This window comes from Megachile rotundata, chromosome 3, assembly GCF_050947335.1.
Source record: "Megachile rotundata isolate GNS110a chromosome 3, iyMegRotu1, whole genome shotgun sequence".
Taxonomy (NCBI): domain Eukaryota; kingdom Metazoa; phylum Arthropoda; class Insecta; order Hymenoptera; family Megachilidae; genus Megachile; species Megachile rotundata.
In genome coordinates, this window is record NC_134985.1 from 3546569 (window position 1) to 3573316 (window position 26748).

The 26748-nt window shown below is 34.4% G+C and overlaps 1 protein-coding gene and 1 long non-coding RNA gene across 11 annotated transcripts in view; both read right to left on the minus strand.

The window, feature by feature from the left end:
* Positions 1–26748, minus strand: part of LOC100880577 (uncharacterized) — a 789502-nt gene that overhangs the window by 392497 nt on the left and 370257 nt on the right. The window lies entirely within an intron of this gene.
* LOC143264093 (uncharacterized) lies at positions 20860–23248 on the minus strand. The gene is made up of 3 exons (XR_013037578.1): positions 22907–23248; positions 22415–22806; positions 20860–22291 (listed from the first exon to the last, which is right to left on the minus strand). It is a non-coding gene; the product is annotated as an uncharacterized LOC143264093 (long non-coding RNA).

Genomic DNA, 26748 nt, shown 5'->3' on the forward strand with positions numbered 1-26748 from the left:
GGGGCCTACCGAGATGTCCGGAAACTAGGCCTCGATTTACAAGCTGCAGCGGTATGATTTTAGATTAAGAGCTGTTACTTCTTACTAGATTACTTAACTGGGCAAACGCCTAATACAGAATAATGAACCGCGTTCCCTTACGCCGGTATACGGACAACTCGTGATCACCCCCCACCCTAGGCCGAAGTTTCCGTCTTCTCGCGAAGGTGTCTTCGGCAGGATCTCCTCCTACTCCGCAGCCTCTTTTCCACTATCGTATGGCCCAGGCGGGAAAGCGGCAGGGTAGCGGAACCTTCCTTCGGTATATGTACGTCGTTCTCTCGGCTAGCCTTTCTCCTCTTACTCCGCGCCTCTCTTGGTCGACCGTATGGTCCAAGCGGGGTAGCGGCAGGGTAGTGGCGGGTTCCCTCGACGTATGTCGTTCCCTCGCTGGTGGTGACGTCATTCCCAGGTGATCCATACAAAATAAAACTGCGGGAGATTTCGTTCGTACGATATTACGCGCGCTTTGTTCTCTCTCTAGATGGTTTTTGCCCCTTATCTAGTACCTGTCCGGTCCCCCGAGGAGGTTCCTTGTGACGGGTATAAAATACCACGTCACAACTTATTCCATAAATGTTACAATCGAGACCGGCAATTCTAACATTTACGGAGAGAATACTGTAATATATCGTGCCAATATTTTGCATTACACGTGTTTTCTGATTATATAAAAACTGCTAAGGTCATCAATACTTTAAATAACATTTCAGAAATAAGGATATTGCAGAAACAACGCGATAGTGTGAAATGTTATCATCAGTATCTTTCATAGAAAATGTTCAAAAATAAGAGAGGAAACAATTAATGAGAAAACATTGAAACCAGAAACAAGAAAAGATGAGAAAATGCTAAAGAAATATGAAAAAAGACAAAGAACAAGTGTTAAGTCGGAAGATAAAAGAAATATCTCAGTACACACAAAAGTAAACTTTGGCGAATAAGTCAACTAAATTCAGTATTTACGAAGAATTACTTATAAAAGATTGGATGCGCGTATGAAATGTAAAAAAAAAACTCATGTGAACCAAATAGTTCAAATGAATATCGATCATTTTATTTGTAGGTACATTCATGGCCGTAATTATAGGTTCGCTTCATTTTTAGCTATTTTACTGTTACAATACTATACTTAGTACTGTAACACTTATTTTACTGGATAATACTATTACCTTTTACCTTTGTAGTATTACTTGATAATGTAAGAAGAACAATACTAACAATAAGAGATTAGATTTCTTTTCATAGTATTGTGCTTCTAATATTTTTATGTGATATTTCAAAAGAAAAATATAGTGGTACTATTCGCATGAATAAACTGGCTAAAAATGAAATGAGTTTATAATTTTAATTACTAGTGTATATCTAAATAAAAGTCCTATACTACATACATAAAAAATGAGATGTCCTTTCATTAAATACCATTTTACAAGTTACTAAAAGTGGACTGTACAACTCCTCTCCGTACCGTTAAGTTGTCTATCAGCGAAGTCAATAAATCTTTAATTACACAATTTAAAACTTTCTGAATTGCACCCAATTATCTCACATAATTCACTTAATTTTTTTCTGCAGTTTCGAAAATTTAATTAGCTGCCTTCAAACTCGTGAACCATCGCTTAAATAATTTAAGAGTGATTAGCAGTGCAATTATAGCAACTGCAATAAAACTGTTGCACTCAGTTGCAAAGTATTTTCTACCTTTTTTGCTGGAATTAATTTCTTACGTAATTCTATGATGATACACTTTTTTTAACCGAAACTTTCTTATGAAATCACTAAGCGAATATTATGAAAATTACATCTCTTTCTTTATACGATTTGAATATTTTGCAAACGAACTTAACCTGTAATGTAAATGGTATACACTATAATCTGCTTTTCTGTTTTTGTAGGTTTGCTTTGAGTAATATTATGGGATTTCAAAATATTCATTACATTTTCTAAAAAATATACAACGAATATACGATTCAATTTATTGTTCAATCGATTTAAGAATTATGTAAGAAGAATTAAGATCCTATTTAACTAATTTTTTATTACTAGTAATTACTTTTATTAACATACGATCTTCAGTATATCAATAATGTAAATATGTTGTCCGAGAAAATACATTTATTAATTATTATTAAGGGCTTTTCATATTCGATATCAAACTTAATAAATTTTAGAATAATTTTGATCATCACAGCTGATTTTTTTTCTGTTTTTTAGTTTTTAATCTTTTACTATAGCTAAGAGATATTAATTCATATGCAGTAATTCCATTTTGACCGTAAGTGATGCTTTTAAAAGTAAGATTACAAGCACAAAATCGATCTTTCTTCGGTGTAATATTTTCAAACTCGCTTACACAAAAACTAATACATATTTTCGTGTATGATACGTATTTAGGTATATGATTGAATGCAAATAAAAATGACCTCATCGTTAATTTAACATCGTGGATTGGCAGAATATATCATAGTAGTTATGCGATATTGTAGAAAAATAATATCCTGTTTTACGCAAATTAATGATATATACGTTATGGTCTACAGAGTTACAACATTAATGATAATCCGCGAAAAGTACCAAAATCGTGAAGTTCATTAATAGTTTTATATCGTGGAAATCTTCGAACAAGTTACAATAACTCCACTCTTGCTATGTTTTCGCCATATCACTGGTTGAGTGATAGTTTATTATAAAAACTGTTGCGTATAATCGCATGCAAGTTCACGAAGTTCATCACAGTATGACAAACCGATATAACGATTTTTTTTTATTAACAATTACAAGCGCAAATTTTTTGTTGAACATTGAATTGAAGAATGTATTTGTGAGCTGATTATAGGACCAAACAGCGACATATGTCAAATTACATTTTCTGAATAACTTTCCAGAAACAAATTTTTAAATCTACTCTTATTTTTGGCACTTTACTAAAAATCAAGTTATAAATTCATTAAACAAGAAATCTACTAAAACACTTGTGCAGAGTATTCAAACCTTAATCCTTTAATTTGCAGAATTGTACAATCCATTAGATGATTTTCAGTAGACGCAATTTTATTAAACGGATTTTATTAAACGATAATATTTAAACTTATCAATAAATAGGTTATTTATTTAGCGATTCTCTGTTCACTTACTTTTCTGAATGTTTTTCGATATTGATTTTTAGCTGTAACTGTTCAACGAAATATACTTAAAATTTAATATGGAAATATTCCATTCTCTGTAGTTACTGAAAATATTAACAAACAATATCAGCTTACCATATTTGTGGAATTTTCTGCGCTCAGATGAAGTCGAACTTCACAGTGAATATCTCTCATTATAACGTACCTGCAGCAAACGAAAATTCGTTTTAAAATTAATCGGGTAACATGTATAAACAAATATTAACAAATTTAACTCAGGCAAATAAATACAGATGTATACGATTACTATGAGTTTCGGAGTTATTTCAATAAATGCCGAGTGTGCCGATAAATATGTTAGCGCCAACGTATTTTGGAGGGTCGTTGAGGGCAATTAGCCTGTGCTATTTTGCCTTCGAACGATTTATGATAGGGATAGCCTGCGTGAGGTCTAAGTGTGGCGATAGATGATGGCTATTGACCTGGAGTCGTATGGTCATCAGATGTCGCAGGGCTGTGTGTTTTGTTAGTTCCTGAGATTGTAAAAAAGGATAGATAGTTTGTTATTGATTTGCTTAGGCGAATAGGGACGTTGTTTCTGGAGGATCTGGCCACGTAGTGGGGAGGCAGGGATGCCTTTGGTAAGAGGACTGAGTTTGACCTCTCGGCACTTACTCCAGCACCTTGATTGGAAACGCATCTCTTTTCGAAAAAGTATCTAACAAATAATATACAATATTTGTTTGAAAATATATACACTTTCAGGTTTACATGCTCACTTTGATTAATTATTCAAGTTACGATTATACATTTATGTTTCTGTAATCGATTTCAATGTTACATCAATGATGAAAAGAATTGGTTATACTGAAATATACGCAAATATGCACAGGGTGTCCGCGCCAAAGTGTGACAGTGCGATATTTCATGAACTATTGATGTTACGAAAAAGTGTTTATATGGAAAGTGCAGGGTAAAAGGGGCTTTGTGTTCTGGCGGATGAATTACACTCTAAGTTTTCCGCATCGAGGATGATGGAAAATTCTTTCCACGTTTCGTACTCTTCGGACTTACCGTTGGGACCGTAGACCCATGATTATCAGTTTCGACAGGCAGAGCCAAACCCGCGGCATCTACCGCAACAATAAGACCGTTTTCATGACTTACTACTCAAATCATGACGTTTCTGCTGAAAACCAGTAAATTTCTAAGCGTTATATCTCGAAAAGTAATAAAAATCGGGTAAATACATAAAACCTTGATGAATTCGTCTTGAAAAGCACTATCGCCTGATCGAAAAAAAATATATAGTTCCATTTGAAAAACGAAAATTTGTAACGTCCCTGGGGAAACTTTTTTTCTTTCTACCGGCATCATCGCGACAATCTTCTATCCATCGATTAGAATAGTCAATTATCGACCGTAGTTGCCAATTATCGACAGTACATTAGGTATCTATTACCATATCTATCAAATTCGACAGTCGGTAATCATAATATATATATATTATCATTTACATTAATTATCTTATAACTTTGATTTAGAGTAGGTAATATTTTCCGCGAAAATAATGGAACATTAAGTTTGAATCATTAAAACAAGATTATGTATTATTTTATTTTATTTTTCTAATAAATAGTTTTGTATAAGAAATTTCCGCTACGCTATGATGTGCCTACGTGCCGCGATACTCGCCCGAAATCCTTGAGATCAGCGCTAATCCTAGAAAAGGATAGCGATACTATTTCTATTTACGGCATTATCAAACAGTAAATTAATTAATTAACTAAATCAAATTATATACGTAAAATCAGTCATTACTAAACTATTCATGGCCGGAACCACCATTATTTTCTTCAATTAAAAAGCAGTAAATCGGAATAGATTCGACTCTCATAGAATTCGTACGCAATTAATTAGAAAAGGACAGAAAATGTATTTTTCGCTAAAACACTGTTACACTACTATTTTAATATCAAATTGTTAGCCAGAAATTAGAGAGCAACATTTAAAATATAATTGAACCGTTCAAATTTATAATTAATGTATAATAACAAATTTATATGAAAATTTAGATATTCTGACGTCACAGAAATTCCAGGAATTCGCGAACCTGCGAGTATAAAAGGGCGAGCGAAACCCGTCTAAGATCAGAACAGTTTTCGAAATCGAGCTATTCACAAGTCTCAGTAATAAGTATACTCGGAACAATTTTCGCTGTACGAACCAAATAGATTCTAAGTTCTCGATTGGCAAGCGGGCATATACCATTTGGATACTTGATCGCTGGGTTGTTTTAGCAGCTAGCGAACAGCGGGCTCCCCGTTCAAGCGGTCTTGTATCCGAAACTCCGTCAGGAGAGTGCTATGCTTAGCCCCAAGAAAGGCTAAGACATCAAACCGAGTGTTCTCAGCTACTCATACTTAATTTTCTGTCGAATTACTAACTTGCCTTCAGATTCTCGGAGCTCGCTCTGGGTAGTATCGTAGCTAGCTAATGCAGGCTCCCCATTTGAGCGGCTTGGTCTCTGAAGCCCGTGTTTTTTGGGCGGCAATTAAGTAATCACGACTTACAAGTAGAGTCACTTTAATTTGCTACCCTGTTGGACGTATATTGTTCATCTGACTCTGGATCGTTGGGTTGTTTAGCAGCTAGTGAACAACGGGCTCCCCAATTAAGCGATCTGGTTTTGGGTGTCAGTATGCGCTCTGACAAAAAGGGTCATGAACAATTAGTTGTCGAGTCAAATCATAAGAGTAATTGTTCCGAATAAAATTCAATTAGATTCAGATAAATTTTGGTCATTTGAATTAATACAAGAATACTGTTCTCACTTAGTGTCATTTCCGTAATCGATTACACCGCGTTAGATAGTAGATAAATCTATCTAATTTTTGCGAAAGCGTATTTAGGTGCGTTTAGAGAATCTCACTTAGGTCGAATTCCTCGCAGCGGTAGATTATAAAGCGCTAATATTAATTAATCTCGTCAAAGAACCTTTATACAAATCAATCGTACAAATTGAGATAAACTTTGTCATTGCGATACCTTCGAACACGAGAATCGAATACGTATAAAAGCGAAGTTAACTTTATCAGAGATCAGAATTAGATACGGTCCAACATAAAGTACTGACCAGCGAGTCTCGTATTACATACTGTTTAATTTATCAATTTCTATTATTTCTATCATTATTATTATTTCAAGATCTATTTAGTTCTTTATACTAATCAATCATTTATAAATTATATACTTTCTTTATTTTGTTGTTATTGTTGTTGTTGTTGTTTCATTGCTTATCGTTTACTGATTAAATCTAATTGTTGAAAGATTTTGACCTGTGGATTTCACTCCTTAGCCGCACACCACACGAATCCCACAATCTTTACTTGCGAAATCGAGTCGTTTAGAGGTAAAAGCCGCTCTTTACCTTTTAGCGCTTGTAACTAACTAAACTTAGGTTCTAGGGACGTCATAAATTCACCATCATATCTTTTACATTAATAACAATAAAAAAATTTTGCTCGCGCCAAAACATAGGGCCTCTTTTACCCTGCAAATTTTCAGGTTTTCCATTTAAATTCTCATATAAACACTTTTTCGTAACATCAATAGTTCATGAAATATCATGCTGTCACACTTTGGCGCGGACACCCTGTATATTGAAAGCTCAGATCCATGTTGATTTATGGCTTATATTAATTATAGAAGTTATTGAAATAAAGTTTATATCCTTAGTTGTTAAAAAACATGGAAAAATTCTAGTTCTATAAAAATAAGAAAACTTCAACGTTATCAGAGATAATTTAGATTACAAGAAAAGATACAATATGTTTGCGCCCGAATACTCGCTAGTGATTATTTTGAAGGAAAAAAGGATCGAGATAAGTGGGCTATACAGGGTGTTCAGCGATTTACTAGCCAGCGTTTTTCTCGTAAATGACTGGTACTAGGAAAAAATGAAAGAGGAAAAAGTGATAGTGTTTTTTATAATCAACATAATGAAGTATGTATTTTTTTCAAGTTTATACTATTTTTTAAGATATGAAGGTAACCTTCAGTTTTTTTAATGGAATGGTATATATTTTTTTATATCATATGAAAGAGCGTATCGAAACGAATTCAATGATGTATTATATCATGACCTTGAAATCCATTCCGAGTCAAAAGCAAACGAAATATTTCAAATATTTCGTATTACTGTTATTTCTTACTGATATGTTTACATTTCTGTAACGACCCCGGGTACATCGTATTGAATCCTGTCGATAAATGAAGACATATGCTAATACGTATATCTTTTTCTATTGTATTACCGACCGCAAATTACCGACTGCACCATAAAAATTCGCGTGGTAATGGGATGGGGTAGCTCACGCGTGCAACATTGTTTAGAGTAGATCATCGATCGATGGCGCGCGCGTTAGTTAGAAAGAGATAGGAGATATACTTCGAAACAAAGTAATTATAAATTATTATTTAAATGTTTATATTATATATATTATTAATTATTCACTCATTATAAATTGCGTTATATTTTTAGCTATTATTTTATGTATTGTTTGCGATTAATTATTTCTTCTATTAAAACACTTATAATTTGCGTATCTAATAATTATTAAAAATACGATTTAACGGGAAAACTTGTGAAAAACTAATTAATAATAAATTAAAGCGTATTTTTATTAATCAAACTAATATACAGGGTGTTCGGCTACTGGTGGGCATAATTTCAGGGGGTGGTAGCTGGGGTGATTCTGAACAACTTTTTCCTTTACCAAAATGCTGGTTAAAGCTTAGTTTTTGAATTGTTAATGAAAAATACTGACCAATCAGAGCGCGAGAATAGCGCGCGCTCAGATGCGAGAGCGACGGATGCAAGCGTGACGGTTGACCCTGGTCGTGAACAAACAAATCGCGCGATATCGGTAACATAGTTACCATCATCGGTAATATGTCAGCCGGTAAGTAGTTATAAAATTCACAACTATTAATAAGTATAAATTTATTAACGAAACTAATTGTACGGATTAAGCGAAAATAAAGGTAAAGATAAAGCGCAGTTTTTTTAGATAATTAAAAAAAATGACTATTTGTTTAACGACGTAAAATTAAAGAATACTGGAACGCTTACCTCATGAGTGAATTTACGATGCGAAAATTCTTCATTAATTTTGAAGTATATCGTCGTATGACAAGAAACCTATTTACTCGCTAAAATCCACAAGAGCATATCAATACCCGCTCTATGGGATTGTCAAGTAAAAAGGGTGACTGTCATATTTGATGTTTTCCGTATAATAATAGTACAATTTTCGGAACCCACACTAAACAAACACACAATCACACAAGCACCACGATTGTCCAGTCCTTAGTATCGAAACGTTAAAAATATCCACCTTTTTTCCACATCAATTCGTTTACGAAAGTTCCTCACCATGTACACATGACACATTATGCGCGATGAGTAATTCAAAGAAAAGAATCAGTTATTGCAAGATGTATTATTGCGATCGCACAACACGTATTACCGACAATATTAAATTTACTTTATTTATTTTTATGCGTCGAAAAATTTATCTTTACGACACGAATTACTTTTAACGAATATGCACAGATGCGTATTTTGACCGAACGTTTTACAATAGTCTCAGAACGAACAAACATCAACAAAAGAAAAGCGAAACAGTGACCCCCTCTCAACGGGAAAAAGATTCCACAATAACCTAAGAAGCTCGCTCGTCGAGAAATGTAACATGATCAGCCTGAGGGGGGTGGGGGGTATAGTGGGAAGACAATACCAATGCAAGTTCTTTGTTTCTAAAATTCTGCACAAAACGTCAGTTGGTTGTCGATAATCGAACGGGTGCGCTTAGAAGAGAATGGTGCACATTTCAAACATTATAGTAAATTTAATATTATCGATACGTGTTGTGCGATCGCAATAATACATCTTGCAATAACTGATTCTTTTCTTTGAATTACTCATCGCGCATAATGTGTCATGTGTACATGGTGAGGAACTTTCGTAAACGAATTGATGTGGAAAAAAGGTGGATATTTTTAACGTTTCGATACTAAGGACTGGACAATCGTGGTGCTTGTGTGATTGTGTGTTTGTTTAGTGTGGGTTCCGAAAATTGTACTATTATTATACGGAAAACATCAAATATGACAGTCACCCTTTTTACTTGACAATCCCATAGAGCGGGTATCGATATGCTCTTGTGGATTTTAGCGAGTAAATAGGTTTCTTGTCATACGACGATGTACTTCAAAATTAATGAGGAATTCTCGCATCGTAAATTCACTCATGAGGTAAGCGTCCGAGTATTCTTTCATTTTATGTCGTTAAACAAATAATCATTTTTTTGAATTACCTAAAGAAACTGCGCTTGATCTTTACCTTTATTTTCGCTTAATCCGTACAATTAGTTTCGTTAATAAATTTATACTTATTAATAGTTGTGAATTTTATAACTACTTACCGGCTGACGTATTACCGATGATGGTAACTATGTTACCGATATCGCGCGCCTTGTTTGTTCACGACCAGGGTCAATCGTCACGCTTGCACCCGTTGCTCTCGCATCTGAGCGCGCGCTATTCTCGCGCTCTGATTGGTCAGTGTTTTTCATGAATGATTCAAAAACTAAGCTTTAACCAGCATTTTGGTAAAGGAAAAAGTTGTTCAGAATCACCCCAGCTACCACCCCCTAAAATTATGCCCACCAGTAGCCGAACACCCTGTATATTTGCTACTAAATAAAGTGTAATAAAATAATAATTACTTTTTGAGCGGGAAAAATCCATGATTCTCTGGGTATAAAAGGGCGTGCAGCAGCGGCTGCGAGAGCAGAACAATCTTGGAAGTATTACGTGCCGGACCTCTTAGGAAGCGACTAACTGGAGCAGTTTTAACTGGTAAGAGCCTACAAGATTCTTAGTTTTGACTGGACAGCGGGTATCAGCCATTTGGATACTCGATCGTTGGGTAGTTCTAGTAGCCAGCTAACGCAGGCTCCCCAATTAAGCGATCAGGTTTTGGGTGTCAATTTGTGCTCTGACGAAAAGGGCCATGAACTAATTAGTTTAGAGTCAAAACAAGGAGTAACTGTTCCACGTTTAATACAAATTTTAGAGTTTTGTAATTAACCAAATATTGTTCTGTCAGTTCTGTTAGGATCTAGATCCATTATTAAATTGCGTTATTTTCTTGCGTTGCGTATATCATTATAAAACCGCGTAATTGAAGTAGTTAGCTACTGTTCTGCGATTTGCGTCAACAACAAGTCTATTATACTCCAATTTGCTTATAGAATTCAGTCACATATACATTTTTATATTTACTAAAATAATTGTTAATTATAACTCTTTTTCTCATCATTATTTGAATAAACCTAATTAATGAAAGGTATTAACCTGTAGATTTCACTCTTTAACCACACGCCACCACGCCACCACGATCCCACATTCTTTTAGAATTAGTTATAGTAAAAACGAGTCGCTTAATAAGCAAAAGCCGCTCTTTGCTTCATAAGCGCTGTAAAATACCTGAGTCTAGTACCAGGGACGTTACATTTCGTGTTCAATGTGGTTTCCATTATTATAACACTATTATCATGACCTACTCATAACATAAAACCACCAAAAGTGCTTTCTAGCTAATGGAAACCACATTGAACACGAAATGTAAACATATCAGTAAGAAATACCGGTAAGTATAATAATACGAAATATTTGAAATATTTCGTTTGCTTTTGACTCGGAATGGATTTCAAAGTCATGATATAATACATCATTGAATTCGTTTCGATACGCTCTTTTATATGATATAAAAAAATATATACCATTCCATTAAAAAAACTGAAGGTTACCTTCATATCTTAAAAAATAGTATAAACATGAAAAAAATACATACTTCATTATGTTGATTATAAAAAGCACTATCACTTTTTCCTCTTTCATTTTTTCCTAGTACCAGTCATTTACGAAAAAAACGTTGACTAGTAAATCGCTGAACACCCTGTGTATTATCTTATTATACGCGTAAATTATTAAGGGACTGTCTGTTCCGTCGCTAACGGAACATGAAGCGAGAATTCCTAAAGGGAGTTTATGACAGTGCCTCTACGAACAGCTGTTTTTGAGTTTGAATATTTTAGATTACCAGCAATAGTCGTTTACCTTTTTTCAGACAATAGATTCCAAATTTTTAGTTTCGTTTTGTTCTCGACAGCTCAGCTTATGTTATAAACTCGGTCCTTCCCGAAGGGTAATTTCGCGAGCAATCGGCGTAACGGTCTTCCTGGCCTTCGAGGGCCTACCTGGAGAGAAAAACCCCGGTGTCGCAGGACTTTGGGTCTTCTCACGTACACGTACGCCTGCACCCCACCCTCTCTTAGCGACCTGGCTAAGGCCGAAATAGAGGATGGGACTTAGAATCTAGAAACCACGCTGATTGGGAAATTAACGAATTTCGGAAAACCCATCAGCGTGGCTTGCCGGACGTCCGAACTTTTCGAGGACGACAGGACGACAGCGGATCGTCACTTGTCATTCACACTTCGTATTCGCAACATCGAGGTTCTTGGGTCTCAACCGTTCGGAGACCCACGTAAAAAAAAAGATGTTGCCAATTTAGATATTGAAAACATCGGCCGCGAACACTGGCGAGCCTAAACGTAAGAGGTAAGAGGAATCTTACAAATTCCTTCGAGGAAAAAATCTGCGTAGGCGAACGCGCGCCGGCAATGATCATCGTCAAGTTGCCATCGTAACACTGTCGCTTCTGAGTACAAAAAACTCTACGTTCGACGCGCAACACCGCACAATCACTCTGACTGTTGGAAATCTTCTGACCGTTCAAAATCCAAATCAGAAGAAGTAAACTCCCATAGGCTTCCCTTCCAGAGTTTTTAATAATTTTAGCGTCAAGGTGGAGTTGAGAATTTTCCTTATTTTTTGCCATGGAGTAAACAACGTCAATATCTACGCAGTTTGTTACTTTTAATGCTTGGTATATGGTTCACAACACGCTGACTTACGGCACGTCTTCAACCCTGATACCAGCAACGAACTGACGGTCATGCCATAAACCTGGGTCCCTAATACGTTTTCAACGCAGTGAAAAGTCGCGATTTTGAAAATATTACTTTAAATAAAAAATAGATAATGCAATAAGATGCAGACATAATTCTAGATTGTTGAGTATTTTAGAATATTGAAGATTTGCCATAGCAGCAATAAAAGACCAAGGTTCCATGACTTGTCCGTTTTACCAGTTGGTAGGCACATTAACTCTGGAGTTGGCGTAGTTGTATTTCTTCTTTTTTCGGTTCCATGTAGTTTGAAAAGTCGAGGCAATCCTTGGGTTTATTACTGTTACGGTAATTTGTAAGTCGAGGGCCGGAAGGGTCACCGGTCAACTGTTTGGGCCGGATGACCGCCGCAGGGGATAGCGGGAATTCCCGATTTCGGGAAACGTCACCCCCTTTCCCACTCCCCTTCGAGTGTTTTTTCCCTTCCTAGCATCCTGGGAAGATATACATACTTTGTACAGGAAGACGCGCAGGAGTCTGTCCTGATTTACTCGTTAACGATTAAACACCCTCGTTATTATTTGTTATTTCTTTAAACTGTTGTTCGGCCTCAATTTTATTTAATTTCCCACCTTTAACCCGAGTATTGACTACAGTTTTCAGAAGTGGGATTGATTTTATTTTTCTAGTCTACAAATAGTAAGTTTAATTCAGTAACTGGAGTAGAGAAGAGTGAGGACAAAAGTAATATTTCACATTTGGCCTATTTACCACATTTTTACAGTGCAGAAACCGAATTATGCGACATGAAAGTATGTTTCTCAGGCCATTATTTGATCTGTAGTTTTTTTGTAATAGATAGTTCAAGAACTATGGCAATTTCTGTAGTTATTATTATTGTTATTTTTGTCTTAACTCATCAGAACAAAATTATTGTAACATTAATCATTTTATAAAGAATTAAATAAGAATACTTTTTTAATGCGGAATAGGATTTTATAAGAAAGAATGAAAAGAAATATTAAAAATAAAATATTATATTTTAAGTAACAGTGAAAACAATAGCCATGCATGTTGTATTACCTTAGAATGCGATGCAGCTATTTTCCATATTTTACAAGGCAATAGACCGAGAATTTCGAACTGACCGTAACGGCAATAAGTTTATGAAGCTATTGACCATTTTTCGTCAGGGAAAAATATTTTCGCGCCGACAACTCAAGTTTATTGCTTAGGACCAGCATGTTAATTTCCAATTCCGTTATTTTTAACCATCGTAGTCAGGATCAGAGTGTTTCTTCACTTTATTACCTGCTACGGATTTTTTCCAGATCGCGGAATCCCTTGTGCGTCACCCTTTGGTCACGGCTATTTCCAGAGATGACCATCACTTGTACGAGAGTGGTAACTCTTCAAAAATCATGACCAATCAACAAAGACATCCCCTTCCAAATCATCAACTCAGAGGTGACGTTGACGGTTACCTTTGCGAAAAACGACAGAATCTAAACATATCTCGAACAAGACACACTTATAACACGAAAAGAATCTACGCATATCTGGAATAAGATACATTCATAACACGAAGAGAATCTACTCATAGCTCGAACAAGGTGCACTTATAACACGAAACGAAAAAACCTATCACATGAATAGAACGACTTATAACACGGAACGAAACATTAATATCACGACCCTTGTAACGTGAAGGGCTCATTTTAAAGGGGAAGCTTCAAAGAATATGATCATTTTTTTTTAAATTTTAACTCTTTACGCCCCTCATTGAGAAAAACGCAAAAAAAGAATTTGTTTCAATTTTCGAACATTTTATAACAAATTGACAAAGTGGACTCCATTTCCGCTAAAATGGACAAAAATTGCAATTGAAGGCTTGTCATTCATTAACAAATTCGAAACCGACAAAATGATGACTTAAATACCCCTTAATGGACTACAACATATTTCGATTAGAACAAAATCGGAGATGGTGACTTCCAAAAGTGATCGATTCGGCGTGGAATGACCCTGTTAAATATTGACTCGTTTCATCTCGCGTCAGAATTATATGATGCGATATTGTTAGCTGATAATTCTCTCATTAGTGTTGTCGATTGAATCACGTTTTGAATTGACTTTTGCAATCACAGTTTATTAATGAATTGAAAGAAAAATTATACAATCACTTGAACAGGTATGAAGATATAAAAACGTACATCGCTCTTCTACGCGCTTCTATTGAGGACTACGTGTCTCCCGATTTTTACGAACCGTATTACGCTCATTTGTTTCTTCCAACCAACTGCGGACACTCGTAACACGTTATAATATTTAAATGAAATATAATCATCTACAATTAGCAATTTCTGTTACTATATATACTTTTTATATTTTTCTTAAATAATTCTTAATTGTAACTTCACCTCTTTCTGTATTTAATTTAATAAATTCCTTTATTGAAAGATATTAACCGGTGGATTTCACTCCTTAACCGCACACTACGACCCTTTCAGTAGAACGACCCGTTCAGTTAGATAGAAACCGCTCTTCTACCTCACAAACGCAGTTAACACTCGAAAGCAGTTTCAAAGACGTTCCAATGTTATAGAATGTTCAATCTATTATCTTCATTTCCGTCCTTTATTGAGCTTGAAAGTCACATCCATGCGCATAAATGTATTCATCTTGACACAAGTCTTCATATGACATTCAAATATTATTCCGTTAAAAAATCTGAAGCTCATATCACGAAAAGCAATGCAAGTATATGAACTTGACATGGATCATCGTATTGCTATTGAAATATAGCACCACTTTATGCATTTCCGTTTGTTTTTAAATTATTGTGTACAAAAAAACACTAGCTCATATAACAACGAACACCCTACATTAAATGTCACAAAAATAGTGTAAATTTAAAAAGTGCAAATTCTTTTCGAGAAGACAAATCGAAAACATTTTTATTTTGCAATCTTCAGTTTCGTTTTTCAGATATAAGCAATTGAAAATTGGAGTATCAACTTTCGATTTATCCGTTTCGGGCGGCTGACAGCTGAGTAGATAGCATACATCGCATTTTCCCAGTACATTCACGATGAGAGCAAAGGTGCAGACCTGAAGACAGGAAAAGCTCGTAAATTTCATCGTGCGGTCGCGCCCCGTTTTAGAAGTCGTCACCTCTCAAGGTTGCTCAGAACCGTGAATTGGGTTTTCCCGTAGGTTCAGTTCCAATAAATTCCACGCGATTTATATTTAAGAGACATGTGTTATGTTACATTAACTGTAACTACAAATAATATTTTATTCCTAACCAAATTTATCTATAATAATTTCTGACAATATCCAAATTTTAGAATAAACAAAATAGAGGTGAGTCTAAAAAGATTTTCTCCCACACGGAATCGACTCAAATTCTACAGGAGCAATCTCCATAAGAGTTATAATTTATTGAAACTTTGTCAAAATCAGGCTTTTATTCGGAAAATAATGCATGAAAAATTTGACAATTCGTGTAGGTTTCAATGCATTTTCTGAGCGTTGGTTTACCAACATACGGGTATAATCATTAAAATATGTCAATTTAAAAATTTTAGTCAAGTGCAATTTATGCTGAAAATAAGTCTTGAATTCGTGTAATAGGTCGTATTTACAGACCCTATTATAACAATTATATTTTAAAGACTATAACATTACCGCATATAACATTTTTTAAGATAAGAAAATAAAATTTTATGAAAAAATAATGCAATATAGGCATCTGAAATGATAGCTGAACTTGTAGAAGGCAGAAAGAACAAGGTAAAGCGAAATTCGCTTTATATGCGCTTTATATGCGCGTAATAAGCTTTATTAATAACGTATCCTTACCACTAGATATACGACACCCGTCAAAATGACGGATCATAGATCTCTCATGTTAAAGGACAAAATTTATAAAGAAATTTTTGTGAAAATGTATGTCAACTTTCGTTAGACTAAAGAAACAAATGGCTTAGGCACTTCACATATTACCCTAATTTATTTATTTTTCTACTTTAATTCAAATTTAATCATAAGTGACCATCAAACGTCCGTAAACTTAGCATTAAAGTCGAAATCCTAGTTATCACTGCATTTGAATGTTCCAAAAAGAACCGAATAAAGATTGATATTGAGTTGAAGCTATATATCGAGTTTGAAGCTATATGTATAAGCCACATTCTAAAGATTTTTTCTCTCAAATGATTAATTGTAACTGTTACCTTCTGATCTTAATGAAATTTTCTATCAGAAAGTAATTAAAAATTCATATAAAAAATAAGGAATGCGTATTTTTTGTATTGGTTGAAATACGACCTTAAAAAGTGGACTCATCCTTCAAAATTTCAGCTCAAAAGTACCAATCTTGAAGACTAAATGATATATACAGGGTGTTCGGCTACTGGTGGGCATAATTTTAGGGGATGATAGCTGGGGTGATTCTGAACAACTTTTTCCTTTACCAAAATGCTGGTTAAAGCTTAGTTTTTGAACTATTAATGAAAAACACAGACCAATGAGAGCGCGCATAGACCGGTCGCGCGACAGCGTGAGCGACAGCTTCGAATATGACGGCCGATCGTCGTCGTGAACAAATGTATCGATACTGTCGGTATAACGTCGGTATAACGTCGGTATAATAGAAAGCTGTTAGATGAAAGTTATATTGAATAATGAATAAAAAAATCTATATTATTGTTGAATTATCATTCATTCATGAATAAGAAATAACAAAATTAGTCTCTACTCACGTAATCAAAATAAATTGAATTTATTCAATACGTTTATTCGTTATCGCAAAGAAATAATAGATAAAATATGGAAAATTATTTTCGTTAGATATTATAATGATGAAAAAGAACAAATTCTCATTTTTAAAAAATTGAATAACTTTTCTATTGAACAAATAAAAATGTGAATTAAATAATTAACAGATTTAAATGTAGCTCACCCATTAAACCGCAAATAATCGCAATAAAAATGCGTCTCTGTCACCGGTCCGATCCACCGGTCCTTACTGTTAATATAAATCAATCACCATACAGAAACTCTCAAAAAACTCTCAAGAAACTTCATTGTCACCTATCACTTTCATCTTTCATTATTAGTTCTTATTATCACTTTTCTTTTTCATTTTTCACTAATTTGCACTAATTTTCACAGTGAGTCCGACACGTAAATAGGACGAATAAAAACACGTGAACGAATATTCATAAATAATTTAAACTATATTATCTTGAAAGCAAGAGAACAGAATTTTCGGTTAAAAACAACGATACATTTTATTTCGACACGTTTCTTTCGACAATAAACGATGACTGTCGATCGACGCCGCAGTCGTTCAACAGATCATCGTTGCATGGCAACCGTTCGCGACGTATGCCTCGCGATCGAGAACAAAACCGCGATCCGTAGCCAGTCTAATAATGCCTTCTAATAAAATATAATATAATTTCGATTCCTCAATTCGGATATCTTATAATGAGAATAGTGTATCGTTAAACATACATATCCATGAATAATCGTTCACGCGTTTTCATTCGGTCCGTTTACCGGCCGTGCTTACGTTGTGCAATTATTAGGAAAAGACAGTGAAATAAATTGAGAGTTCATTGACCCTGCCAGGACATCAGCTGTTCATGCTCTGATCGGTGGATCTACCTGGTGACACAAATATTTTTTATCGAAGCTAGTTTTTCCATGAATCAATGAGTAAGTGTTATTTGAGTTACTTCTGTACTTTTAAAATTAAACGTACGCAGCAATAGATTTATTTCACTTCAATGAGGTACTGCATTAGATATTCTATTCCAGTTCGATCTCATTTCATAGGCAAGGTACTCATTCGTTTTGAAACGTGAATTTATTCGTTTGCTTCAGTAGTTAACAAAATCAATTTTCGTGAATTTATTCTTTTTCCTTTTTGAAGGCATAAAATAAATACAATATACTTCGTCTGGTTGTTGCAAACAACAACTAATTGGTTTATTTCTCATTTACGAATTACGAAGAATTTAATATTATTCTTAACTTGTTAATTCATTATTCAATTTGACTTTTACCTAATAGCTTCCTGTTATACCGACGTTATACCGACAGTATTGATACATTTGTTCACGACGACGATCGGCCGTCATATTCGAAGCTGTCGCTCATGCTGTCGCGCGACCGGTCTATACGCGCTCTCATTGGTCAGTGTTTTTTATTAATAATTCAAAAACTAAGCTTTAACCAGCATTTTGGTAAAGGAAAAAGTTGTTCAGAATTATTCCAGCTACCACCCCCTAAAATTATGCCCACCAGTAGCCGAACACCCTGTATATGAAAACTTCTGATAGGTGAGTTGCAATAGAAAATAATAATAAAAAAAAAAAAAAAAAAAAAAAAAAAATATACTGATCGAATTGAGTAACCTCCTCCTTTTTCCGAAGTCGGTTAATAATTTTTTTGTGTACAACAATATGGCATTTCTAATTGTTTCACGACCTGTTTCTTTCTGAAAAAACTATATATCTTTATTTTATAACATATTGAATTTTACACAATGACAAAAATGAGGATTCCACTCCACCTCTGTTTGTTCATGTTTATGAAATTGCTTTATAGTATCGCCAATTTTTATTGTTTATATCGTGCGCACGTACGTCTGCTGCCAGTATACAATACTAAATTGAATCATATCGAACAAAATAAAATTATCAGCGCTCGTCATTCATACGTGTGAATGAAAAACAATTACTTTTGCGGCATTTACCAGGTAATTTTAAAATTCATATTTCATTATCTAGAACAAATAAAAATACAATATATACTCCATCGGAAATTAAATTGATTAAACTAATAATCCTAAACTAATTACTTATTAATTCTTGAATTAAAGAGATAATTTTAAATTGTAACAAGCAATTTAACTAGTTTAAACAGTATAGTCATAGCAATACTTAAAATATTTGACAGAACGTTTCAAACATATTGGTTTTATCAATCTCGAGTAGCGAGTAACTCAAAAACATAGTTGTAGATTGCAAAGTGGTAAAAAATTTTTGATTTAATTTCCACGGGGAAAATCCGCGTTTTTTTCGGTTATTGACTATTTTTTAAGCCAATTATTCAGTATAATTTTGTTTAAATTATATATGAGGGAAGAAGCCTGCAAACTATAATCGAAAGGTTTTTAACAAAACCGTGATTAAATTCATGTCAAGTTATTATACAACTTTTAAATTTTAAATTTATGGCTGGAATGCTGAAAAGAAACGTTTTTATTTGAATTTAATTATCATCCTATTGTTTTTCATAAATTTTCTCTAAGGTTTGTATTTTATTTAGAGTTGCTAAGCTCATCTTTTTACTATACTTCTTCATTTTCATGCACCTTGTTGCAACATGTTTATAATTAAAATTAAAAGAGATTCTCTTAATGATAGCCCACAGCTGTATTTTAATTATTACAGCTCATGTTCTTCATCCGTATTTTATTCATAAAACGTTGTTCAAAACCAATATTATTATTAGTAGGTATCGGCAGAATTATAATTAAATTTCATAGAATTATTATTGTACCGTGATAGAATGAATTTGCTGAAATTACTTCCCATTGTAACTCGATGTCCTAATTAATTTCGTGCAAAATTCCATCGTTCATCGTAGAATTAGGTCCTTCTAACACTCAACGGAATTTTAATGTTTGTTATTGTAATTTTAGTTCATATTTTTTCGAAATTTCAACACTGACATGTTTATATATATGGTACAATTCTTATATCATTGGAACAATTGAAATACTACTTATTATTTTTGTTGCTTTTACGTATATGTATGATATGAAGAGTAAAGACAGATCTTTAATGAAGACAAATCGAGAATAGTTCAGGAATATTTATTATATGCTTGTCCGAAAGTGTTCCATCCTCCACCACAATCACCGGAATTTAATCCAATTGAAAATCTATGGGACTTATTGGATCGTAATGTTAAAACCATCCTCATAAAAACAAAAGACGAATTAATAATACGACTAACGGAAGAGTGGAAACGCATTACTCAAAATTATTTAAATAAAATAATTTCAAACATGCCAACACGTCTGCAACACGTCATCAGACAAAAGGGATATCCCAAAAAATATTAAATTAATATTAAAATTATAACTTTGTTGTTACATACACTCTAAATAAGAAAAAACTTTATGTAATATTAAGTGTCCGAATATTTTTTCGACATCAATATCGGGTCTAATTTCGTTTATAATTTATTATGCGGAAAACAATAAAAAGTAAAGTATTTAATTTTACATATTTGTAAACTAGAATATGTACTTTACCTCATTACGGATCAGAAAATTCGATATTCACATTGCAAGTAAGAACATAAAGCTTTAATTTCGCAAATACCATAGTGTCCGAATATTAAATCGAGTAACTGTATTTCCCTGTTACTTTTAGAATCTGAAATTAGTCTTGATCATTGACATATGTTTCAAGTTTCGTTAAAATAATGTAGAAGTGTAATCGTTTTATGTGACGAGACAAAATTTTGTCAAGTAAAGTAATAGAAAAGTTATAATATTATGATCATTCCTTAAAACTGAGTAATCATTCTAAAATTAAATTAAATAATTGGAGTATCTTACTAGCAACTAAAGGAATTAATTTATTATTTGGCATGCTTCCCCTATTTAAAAAAAAGTTGGAATAGCGAAGAAAGTAATAGAGATCATTTCTTAAAACTATTTTATTCGAACCTATAATGGGAATTTAAAACATACCTTTTGCAAATATAAATAAATGACGTACATATTAAAAAGTAAGTACATGGCATAAACAACTGAAATTGGTAGTAATCGTAATTTCGTGCGACTTTTAACTTATAATTGTAATAAACTTAAAAATTATTGCAATATATGTTTCAGTTCCTGACCTTTGTTTATGTACAAAGTAATTTCGCTAAACATTTCAGTATATGTAACTTACAGAAATTTTCAATAGGCACTTACGAATTCTATAGGCAAATAATACAAGTACATCAAAATTTTTATCCAAATTCTCTAATAATTTTTATCTGGTTACAGTCTAAATAATGGGAGAATATTGAATATAAGCAAATGATTATAATCATATTCTGTTCTCTGCAGTAAAAGAACTTAAAATAATGAACAGTTTGTTGAAATATGTAAGTTGTAAGCTTCTTAAGTTTATGCAGTGTCATATAACTCAGGATTAATTTCATCACATATTACAATTTGTCGTCTGACGAGTAAACTCTCCTTCTGAAGTAGATTAGCAATAAAAACTCTTGAGAGAAAACAAAGGTCTATCTCAGCATTATTAACTCTTAGGGATTGAAACATTTTGCCAGTAGAGGTCGCAAGAGAACTCGGATTACTTTCGGTTCGTATCAACTTCTTGTGAAGCACCACTCTATCTTCCTGAACCTGCCTTATAGGTTCAATTTAATTCTACAAAAGTAATTAAGAAAATAGCTACTACTTCAAATTGTCAGACGTATTTCTCTCTGAGTGCTTCAATCAATTTTAACACTAATATTGGTGCCTGTAATTTTTATTGTAAGCGTTCGTGTGACGTACGCATGTCGGTCTTCTTAATAGTTTTCTCATATTGAATTGCAAGTACAGGCGAACCTAAAATGAGCAATTAAAGTCTCCTAGTCATAGAAGCTTCGACTTATTGAGAATTTTCAGCGAAAAAGGCTTAACAAGCAAAAATTCGTCATATACATAGAAGCTTGGTAAGGGAGATCAATATCTTTTTAAATAGTTTACGGCTTAAAAGAAGAAAAATTTACTTTGTCAATGCGAATTAACAATTAAAGAGAAAGAAGACATCTAATAACTGGTTTTTAATATCATGTGATATACATATATGTATAAGTATAGCAATAAACTTCGAATTACAGAAGTAGCAGTATGAGTTACATAAACTTCGTTTAGTAAAGTCTGATCCTTAACTTCAAGTTATATGTAGAAGTAAAATAATGCATTTAAATCAGCCAAATCATTCGTACGCAAATAAGTTATACTATGACTTCTACAGATTTTTGCAATTTAGCAACCTGAATAATAATAAGTTATATACAATTAGGTTTTATGAGAATAATAATTATACATGGATTTTTGGATGTATAACTATACAAAAGTAAGCACACAAACATCCTATATTAGCGATTATTACTTACGCACAATAGTCTTTAAGTTCCTACACCAGCGACAGGAGCTCAAACAGAATTCTTCCTTTCTGTACAGCCTCGAAAATTCTTATTACAATCTCTTTGTTCTTTTTCCTTGGCCAATTTTAAGAATATTTCAAACCGTATATCTCCTCTTTCGGCGTTCTCTAACAATAAGGACATCGTACTCCTTTCCTTTTGTTCAATTTTGAAAACGCTCTGAGACGTTCTCTTATCTTTTACTTCTGTTTCATGTCGAGGATTTTTTGGATCCCTTTGCGCGACCTTAAAAATTGTTTCATACTTTACTATTCTTTTTCGGCAATTTTAAAGGTATTACGTATTCTGTTTCCTTCAGTTATCTGCTTTTCGAGAACTTCACCAATTCTTCTTATACCGCCCTTATCCGACATGTTTTTTACAAAAGGAAAGGATTCATTGATATTGATGATGACAACAGAAGAAAAGTTCTAAATGTTAAATTGGAAAATTGATACTAACAACCGCTGCTTTTATGTATTTTTGATTTGCATTTGATTAAGTTGCATTGTTATGAGGTTTATATAAAATTGTTAAAAATATAGAATATACCGAAATGAGTTTCATCGTGTTACAGTATGACGGTATCCATAAAGTGTTGCTATGGCAAATAAAAACAAACGGATATTCCTTCAAGAGAATTCTATGATCACTATACAGGGTGTCTCAGAACTAGTGTAAATTTGGAAATGGGTGTTACGGAACGTGATTCTGAACATTTCCCTCTGCAAAAATGGGGTTTGAAACTTCGTTTTTGAAACTTCTTATTAAACTTTTAATACAAAGCCCTTACGTCAAAATTCAGTTAAATAATGAACAGAACAATTAAAAATAATGTTCAATTACTCATTCGACGTGAATAAGTCAATTTGAATCAGACTCACCTATTGTTTAAAGATAATCCTGTTCCAGTAAAATTGTGTTCTCGTGATTTCATCGATCCGTAAAAAGACATATGAAAAGTATGTGATGCCACAACCTAGTCAAGGAATTTATTTCACTTTGCTGTGACTTACACTTGACATTCTTAACTGTAATATTTTACTGCCACTGTTCATTAATTGTCTAGTGTAATAATCGCGACTTTTTATTTCCTCTTTGATGTTGAAGACGATCTACGGATCGCAACGCGAAAATTTGGACATGCGGCGACTGCCATGCCGCATCGCAACAGTCCTTTGCAGCAAGAACGATTGACACTCGAACGAAAATGGAAGTATGCCTTCCTTAGAAAAAGAGAAAATCCGTTTTTGCTTTTTAAGAACGGAAAGGGACAAAGGTTTTCTCGGATGCCCATGAAGCGACCGTCGACCCAGCAAAACGAAACCGTTTAATGGTTTTATGATTCTTTGCCTCGACGCGACGCGACGGTTCAAAAGGCCGAATACAATATTCAGAATTCTCGCTGATATTCCACTCAAAACATTTGGAGTCACGATCAGCAGTTTAAGATAGAACGTTGGAAGCAAAACATTAAAGAGAACAAAATTACTGAAATTATTTCGGGATCATCGTCCATGCGTCTTCGCTTGCATATCCACCGTTATGTTAGGAAATTAGTGAATAGTGTCAACAAAATATTACAGTGAAAAGTGATAATAAAAAATAATAGTGAAGTAAACCGATTGCGATATCAATTATTGTGGGTTGCGCATTATTTTTACGAATAGTTACGATCGAGTGAACAACCTAGTTACGAGGATCCATTTTTAATCAAGCAGGATTATTTTTAAACAATTGATGTCTTATTGTAATGATTTATAAATTTTATGTAAATTTAAAATTACAGGAATTTCATTTGCTCGATTTCTGTTAATTACACATAATTAATTTTGTTCCTTACTCATGACTTCTTCCATGGTTACCTATTAAATGTTTACCCTGTCCTGGCGCATAGACACTTAATCATGATCACGTTCAGCTGTTAGGCTCGAACCTTTTCGCTTCTGGGCGCGCGTAATCCTCGCGCTCTGGTTGATCCGTGTTTTTGCTTAATAAATCAAAAACGATGCTTCAAATCCTATTTTTGCAAAGGGAAATCTTATTCAGAATCGTGTCCTCTACCACCCCTTTCCGAGGGTTACACGAGTTGTGAGACACTCTGTAGAAAGCGTTAGAAGGTCGGGATTCTTACGGTGATACAGATACACAGTACGCGAACACTAATACTGATGATTTTCAAAGGTGAGAATAGGAAATTCTGAGCTCTTTAATTCAATTAAACGAATTATTTGATTGCACGATACGGTTTTCGGTATTACAGAATTTACAGGCGAACGAGATAATACGTTGGAGGTTCCTTAATTTCACTACCGATCAAAATCGGAAAGCGTTGATAAGTTAACGCGAGTACAAACAATACGAAAAAGTACTAATCTCGCCCCAAGTTTCGCAATCAATCTTGTTTAGCGTAGATGAACAACACAATAATTAATCTAAGGTTTTTGCACTAATTATTAAAAAATTACACGCTGTAGATAGCCGGAATAGTTGGCCGTCCAGAAAGGGGACGGCATTTAACGCTATTTTCTGGTATACGGCAGATATTTCGAGAACAGTACACTAACTACTTCTTACGCAATTTTCTACCTCAAAAATAAAGAGCAGAGTACCTTCAATTTACTCGAACGTAACTCTAACAAAACTTACATGTTGAAACATTTCGTGTTGTCTCTGAGGATACGGATTGGCAGCCCATCTGGCCCTTATTATGTTGGAATACTTTTCTATCGCGCGCGGCAATTGCCATCTACCGAATGATCTCATACCGCATCCTGGTGCGGAAAATCTCATTGCTTTAGCACTCCCCTGGCCCATTTTTATGTTACCGGCGGAGTCAGAGTCTTCGATGATATAGTGCTCTCTCAGTATTCGCTTCAGCGTCGGACAGCAGCAGTACAAAGAAATAAAAATAGGACGGCAGTTTAATTATGCACAGCTTTCTCTTTGCATATACCCCAATGAGAGGTATATGTGAAGTGCAAGAATTGTTACATCACAGCTCCCCTTCCCTGTGAAAGACAGAACTGGTCTCCAGGGCCCCGCGACTAATGTTTCACTATCATCATGTCCATAATTGACACGTTTGGTGACTCGTTTGTAAAATACTCGTCGCAAAAGAAATAATAGACGAAAATAAATTAAAAGAAATATAAATAACTTCGATGTAATACTTATCAGGATTTCCTGCATCTCGCTGATTACAATTTTGGTAACCAATTCGGATTTCGCGAAGAAAAAGAAAAAGAAGCACGTTTTTACAATTTTCCGTCTTCGCTTGAGGTTTATTGGTCCCTTATGCTCATAGCTTTTTGGCGACCAGTGCTCGGAATTAGTTGCACATTTCAGGCCGATTCCGGAGTAAACAAAATATCTCGCGTGCGATTGGCGGCTCGGCCGTGCAGTCTAGAGCGGGAGTGGGGGTACAAAAAGCATTTACTCAGGAATCGGCCCGAAATGTGCAACTAATGCCGAGCACTGATATAGACCGTAGTCGATTTCTATTTATTAAAAGAACCAAACTAACTAGTTCGAAAATGTCCTATTTGTTATACAAATTATTATAAATCTAATTAAATCTACAGTAATTAAGTCTAAGTATATACGCGATTACATAAAGTAACTAATCATGCGGAGATAAAAGAACGAGTGGCTTTTTTTTCCTTGTTTTTTTTTTTCCATTCTCGTCATTTTAATCCGCGAAGCTCTGTCGCTTCCTTGGGCAGATTGCAGAGTTGGTGTACTGGAAGGTGCTTCTCTCCTTTCTGGTCGTGAACTGGGCACACTATCCATAGGGTGCATTCATGTTGTCAAGGTACATAATCCTCTCTCATGCTCCAACGCTCTAGGACCGTGATATCCACCGTCGTCGAGGGTGGGGAGGTCTGGGTCTCCTCTATAGTCTTGCGGTGGAAAATTCTCACCTACTCCATCTTCCCAATCGTACATCGCCTGTTTCGGAGTTTGTATTTGTGCATGACTTAAAAGGCGAGTCTTCCTAGTCCGGGGGTTCGGGGGTTACTCTTTCACATTGCTCCCCAGGTTATACAATAAAATGTATCGCCCATCTATCATAATGATTCTCAGAAGTCCTACGGTTTTCTCCAGTTGAGCGAGCTTCTTTTCTAAGGCCTTAAACGGTAATGGCCGAAGGGATTCATTTTTTTGTTGGTGATTTGCTGTTCCGCTCTCTCTAGTTCGATGGTGTGAATCTTCGACTATGGGTTATAGTCAGTAAATGATGATGGTGGAAATCTAGAAGGAGAAGAAGAAAGGAGAGCGCATTTCGTCCAGGAATTTACTAG